This window comes from Phyllopteryx taeniolatus, chromosome 16 (genome assembly GCF_024500385.1).
Source record: "Phyllopteryx taeniolatus isolate TA_2022b chromosome 16, UOR_Ptae_1.2, whole genome shotgun sequence".
Classification (NCBI taxonomy): domain Eukaryota; kingdom Metazoa; phylum Chordata; class Actinopteri; order Syngnathiformes; family Syngnathidae; genus Phyllopteryx; species Phyllopteryx taeniolatus.
In genome coordinates, this window is record NC_084517.1 from 1,898,932 (window position 1) to 1,905,409 (window position 6,478).

The window sequence follows — 6,478 nt, forward strand, 5'->3', positions numbered from 1 at the left end:
CTCTGACATTATGTCCACTTGCACATTATAATATGAATTCATTAACAATGAATAATGTTAGATAAATTGTAGAAGTTATCATTTATTTGCTTAGCTTGCATTAGTATAATGGACAATTTTAGATGTCTCGCCTTCAAAAAGAAGACTCAGCATCATCCGATGGAAGGGCGCCTGGACCAAGGACGTGATCGGATGTGGTCGGGTCGTGACAGGTGTTGGTTCAATATTATGTGTTGTGTCTTATTACTTAGAATACTATGTCTGGGAAAAACCCTCTTATTATCAAATATTTTGTGTTGTGTCTTATTGCTTAGAACATTATGATTTGTAAATCCCTCCTATTTCAAATAAAAGCAGGAGCGAGGGGGGGGATTGTTTAGAGCGTGTTGAGAGGCTGTGATCTGAACAATCTCCCATACGCCCTCCTCATGAGAAAAAGAAACCAGCGTCTTCATTCCTTTTGTGTCTATTTTTTATAATGTTGGGTAAGATAAATCCAACATTAAATTGGTCCTTCGAGCCGGATGTCAACACACCCGAGGATTCCAGTTGTGGAGCCGACTTCCAGTTAAGAGACCGTGGCCACGGCAAGTAAGACCCTTTTACGGGACTGGTCTTCGCCCTCCTCAACTGGGATCTGAAGGTTGACGACAATCCACAGGATTGAAGACGAGTGGTGAGTTAAATTTTAAAACATTTTTGGGGAAAAAAGGATTAAAGAGTGAGTGAATTGCGCGACGAAGAAGTCTGCGGCAGAACAAACCTTGTGTAATACTAGTCACTGGCAAGTGGTCAAGATGGACGACGGAATCCGATAAAATCCGTGGGGACGGCGGGGTCCTGTACGTACTTAAATTCCGTATTTCTGTGTTTCTGTGTTTCCGTGTTTTCGTGTGTTTATAAAAACGTTATTAATATCGTGTGAATGTGTAAAAGTATGAATGTATAAGACGGGATTGTAAGTGACAAGTGAGTTTGGAAGCAAAGGCAAGAATTCTCCGCCCCAATTAGGGTAGAAGCTTGAGAATTACCAAAACTCAGACATTTATTGTCACCCTGTCATTTTTGAATAAAGTCAGTATTTAGGTCACTCTAGGTGCAAATGAACTGACTTCCAAATTCACAAAAATGGGAATAAATAACAGTAAACCGGATCAAAAAATAGACCTAACGTGTAAAGATTGGCAATATGTTCAACTACAAAACCATTCCAAAATAGAACATTTAAACACATGGATAACCAAATACGGTTTCGCTGGCCAGCTAAATTCGCAAAAAATAGTTCAACTTCAAAACGAAATAAAGTGTCGACACAAAAATGATATATCACAAATACAAAAAGATGGATTTGACGACTTACTCTTCTGGTTAAACATGGCGTCAAAAAGAGAAAAAGGAAGGGAGAATAAGAAACACTTAACAAATGAACAAAAAGAGCAGGAAGGTAGGCATAAAAATATGTTGTTTCAAAGACAGGAAGATGACGAGACAGGACCAATAATAAGAATTAGCGAGAAAAAGATAATTGAAGAAAGTTGTAAAAAAAATAAGGAAACAAAAGCATCACCACCCTTGTACCCGGTTTTGCCACCTCATGAAAATCCTCCAACTCAAGAGGCACAAACACAACGAATTTTACGATCGGGAGGGGTACAAATGAATTGGTCTAAAACTATGGGAGAAACATTTTCTCCCACTCCCAAAATAACAAATATAACCTCAGACGAGGGAGACATGGATTTATTTCCGATGATTCAAGTGGCAAATCCAAATATACAAGAGGACCAGAAAGAAAAAATTTTGGTCTATAGGACCTGGACTAATGAGGATGTGAAAAAGGCCGTAGCCGGCATCACACCTTATCAACAACAGTTAAAAAATGCTTTACATGCGAATTCGAAAGAACACATTAACAGATGGGTAGATAAACATTGGATAAACCTAGCAACTGGCCCTCTGGAGGAATATGTTAATCATGCCCTCCACGCAGAAAGAGTGTTAGACAAAAAACAAAAAGAGAAGATAGATGTCTTCCTCGACGAAGAAGCAGAAATATACTATCAAGGCAGAGAGAGAGATAATTTTAGAGGACACGGCAGAGACCGTGGGAGAGTAAGATATGGTAGAAATCGAAATTATTATGATAATACCATCTGTTGGTGCTGTGGAAACAAAGGCCACATTGCACGTGAATGCCCTAAAAAAGAAAAAAAGACAAATAAAAGAGAATACGGACAAACTACCGCATGACTAGGCCAGCCTGCTTCCCAACTCAACAAATTCTCTTGTGTAAACATTACAGAGAATGAGGAGGTGGATTTCAATTTACAGGACATTCTGAGTTTGGACACTGAAAAACCTGAAATAACCTTGTAGAATGCCCATTTTCGAAGTCCCGGAGTGCCCTGTGAATTTGTTGGGAAGAGATGGCTTATTCCAACTAGGACTTGTACTCAAACATGAATTAAACATAAATTAAAAAGAGAGGACCTCGATGTAACACTGGAAAACAGAGAAAGTACATTCTATTACACAATCGATATCCCAGACAAACCACAGTTAAACATGGAAAAGGCCCTGTTGTCTGCAGCCTTGCAGCTTATCACAAAAATAGAAGATAAAAAAGAATGTGATGAGCTGCAGTAATACAGAGAGCAGCATGCGTACCAATCCCACGCACATTGTTAAATTCATTAAGACCAGACGCTACTGTGTTTACAGTAGTAGACATAAGTAATGCATTCTTCACAGTACCAATAGAAAATAACAGTCAATTTTGGTTTGCATTCACATTTGAGAAAAAAAAAAAATATATATATACTTTTACTAGATTACCGCAAGGTTACTGTGAAAGTCTAACTAATTATTCACAAGTTATGACAACACGCATGTCTTCTGGCATCTACAGATGGAGAGACATGCAAGGATTCATTGACTTTACTGCATCATCTAACAGAAGAGGGACATAAAGTTAACAAAAAATAAATTGCAATGATGTAAAAGACAAGTTAAATATCTAGGCCATAATTTAAGTATAGTAGGAAAGACTATAATAGAAGACAGGAGAGCTATAGTCTTAAAAAATCCTAAACCACAGACGAAGAAACATATAATAATCATTTTTAGGTCTGACAAATTATTGTAGAGCATGGATTCCAAACTATGCAGAAATTGTTGCACCATTGTCAAAATTAATGTATGAAAACAACCTTAAAATTACATCACCTGTTTAATGGAGTACAGAGGCAGAAAAGGCCTTCTGTGACATTAAACAACATTTTGTGTCCAGTGCTGCGCTAGGCCTTCCAAATGTAATGATAAAACATTCATACAAATGGTAGATTGTAAAAGCTATTGCATGACCTCCGTACTTACAAAACAATACGGTGATAAGCTAAGACCAATAGCTTATTTTTCAACTAGAGAGCAGTTCACCCTTAAGGTCCCACATACAGTGTCTGCTCTCCTATTGCAAACCAATATGGCGGTTTTATCACCTGCAAGACATTTATCTTGCATTGCCATCTTGCTGTCACAACCACATTTGACTGTTGAGCGATTCACAACCTTAAATCCAGCCACACTAATACCCTTACTTGATGAAGGCACACAGCATGATTGTCAGGAATTGGCTGAACAAGCTGCTGAATTAGTAACATTAACCGAGGCATGCAAACTAATGATAAACAAAGATGGTACAATCTATACTGATAGCCAATATGAGTATTCCACAACAAGAACGCAATTATTGGGAAAAACAAAGTGCAAAACTACAAAATGAAATTTACATTAGCACAGGAAAAAAAAAAAAAAAAAAAAACTATTCAAATGGGCTGCTATATTGAGCCATGCTGTGTCTCAACCGGAGGGATGGTGGCACAGATAGATTGACACTTTACAGCCCTAAAAAATAGCAGAAAGAAACACGTGGGTTCATTTAACACACTGTAAAAGAGTCATTTCAGCTGAGTACTCAAATAGGGAAGGTGAGCAAAAGTCTGATAACGGAGCGGGAGCAGATGTGTAGATTCTGAAAACGCTTGCTGGTCAGTGAAGAAAAAAGACACCAACCCTTTTAGTGAGAACTCAGCAGAAAGGCACACCCACGTTGGTTATGAGATTCGATAAGTTGTTACGTAGCAACTTTGGCTACTATGGTGTTGGTTTTGTTTTTGTGGTACATGGGACGTCCCACCCTCAATGATAAAACCCATTTTTTAGATAGAAAATCACCTACCAACTGGACCAATATGACGAACCCAATAATAATAATAAAAAATTTTTTTGAATCATTAACTCGTATCAAAAGGAGTACAGCTGATGATCAAAATTGTGGGCATGGCCTCCAAATGCGGCAAAACGGTTTAATATTTTGTGCCCCCAAAATCAAGCTGCTTTAATCATAATTCCATATGCGGCTCTCACCAATGATGCTCAAGAGAATGGGCAGAATTGGGGATTTAGATATGACTGGTATGCAACTATAGGTTTTGAATGGAAACACCTTATTGGTGAAACAGGTTATGATTGGTCCAGTTGGTCAAAAAGAACAGCAAAAGAACAAAGAAAGAAGTTTAACATAAGCAAAACGGCCCATAGTTTAATATTGAAATACAAGTCACCCAATGTGTTTGATAGTGAGCTTGTGGGCCTATTCTGGTGGAAAAGATCCCCACTTCCAAGTAGTATTGTGTTATAGGAACCGTGTTAAACCAAAAATGCCATTGAAAACTTCAAAGAAAGGTAGACAAATTTTAATGGTTAACAACATAACTACTGATGATTGGTTCCTTGTTGTCACAGGAGTTTCAGGACAAAATAACAATTGGTTACTATTGATGGAACAAGCAGCAAATGTAGCGAGAAAAGATTGTGTTGTTTGCATGGGTCCCAGGCCTTTGTTGCGCATAGTTCCGGCATAATTATCACAAGATTGTATTATTCCATTTGCACACTGATTGAGGAGCATCTGCAACATTTGCACAACCATTGTCCCAGATTATCGCACTACTCGTCACTTTAAACCGCATACACTCCTTGAAGTCTCAGCGCCCTTTGCACAATGATCTTTGCACCGGACTATTGCGATATTAGTCATTCAAACTGCTGCTAGAGGACTGCATCTTTTTGCACAATTATTTTTTGTCAATGTCTTTATGTCGCCAAAGTGTTCTGTAAATTGACTGTCTGTTGTACTAGAGCAGCTCCAACTACCGGAGACAAATTCCTTGTGTGTTTTGGACATACTTGACAAAAAAGAGATTTATCCTGGCAGAGGCAAAATTATCCAACATAAAACATACATGGTGTTCCTCGTGGGGTTCCTAATCAATACAAATTAGCTGACCAAGTTGCAGGAGGATTTGAATACTTCATATGCTGTTGGTGTACGATTAATAAAAATGTTGATGGGATAAACTATATCCACTTCAATGTACAGAGATTAGGAAATTGGACTCAGATTGGGTTGGAAGCTGTGCACGAGCAGCTCAAGGACGTTCCAAAGACCGCATAGCTGTCGACATGCTCCTCGCAAGAGAGGGAGGTGTTTGCGGTATGTTTGGAGAACAAACAATACTGCTTCAGATGGCAGCTTGACCAGAGCCATCGATGGTCTACGGACCCTCAATCAACACTCCTTGTGAAACAGCTGAATGGACGTTTTTGGTAAATATAAAACCCTAATTTCACCAATATTGATATCAATTGCTGTTTTTGCAGCCATTCTGACATTGTGTGGATGTTGTTGTATCCCATGCATTCGGGCATTAATCAGTAAATTAATCACCACAGCCATAACCCACATGGAACCGTATGGAGCAGATTTATCCTTTATTGGAGGTTGATAATAATGACGATGATGATGATGATGTTGTTTTACCTGATTTGTTTCCTGATCCAGGTGATTACGATGTTTAAACTACAACATTCATGTATGACAAGTTTACTCTGAGTGTAAATGTATTTGTTTCATAAAAATGATTCTACAATTAAAAATCGAAATGAAGTGACTGTAAGATGATATGAGAATTTGTGCAAATACATGATAAACAGGAGGGAAATGTCAAATATATTCTAGAAGTTATCATTTATTTGCTTAGCTTGCATTAGTATTATGGACGATTTTAGATGTCTCGCCTTCGAAAAGATGACTCAGCATCATCCGATGGAAGGGCGCCTGGACCAAGGACGTGATCGGATGTGGTCGGGTCGGGACAAGTGTTGGTCCAATATTTTGTGTTGTGTCTTATTGCTTAGAATACTATGTCTGGGAAAAACCCTCTTATTATCAAATATTATGTGTCGTGTCTTATTGTTTAGAATACTATGTCTGGGAAAAACCCTCTTATTATCAAATATTTTGTGTTGTGTCTTATTGCTTAGAACATTATGATTTGTAAATCCCTCCTATTTCAAATAAATGCAGGAGCGAGGGGGGGGATTGTTTAGAGCGTGTTGAGAGGCTGTGATCTGAACA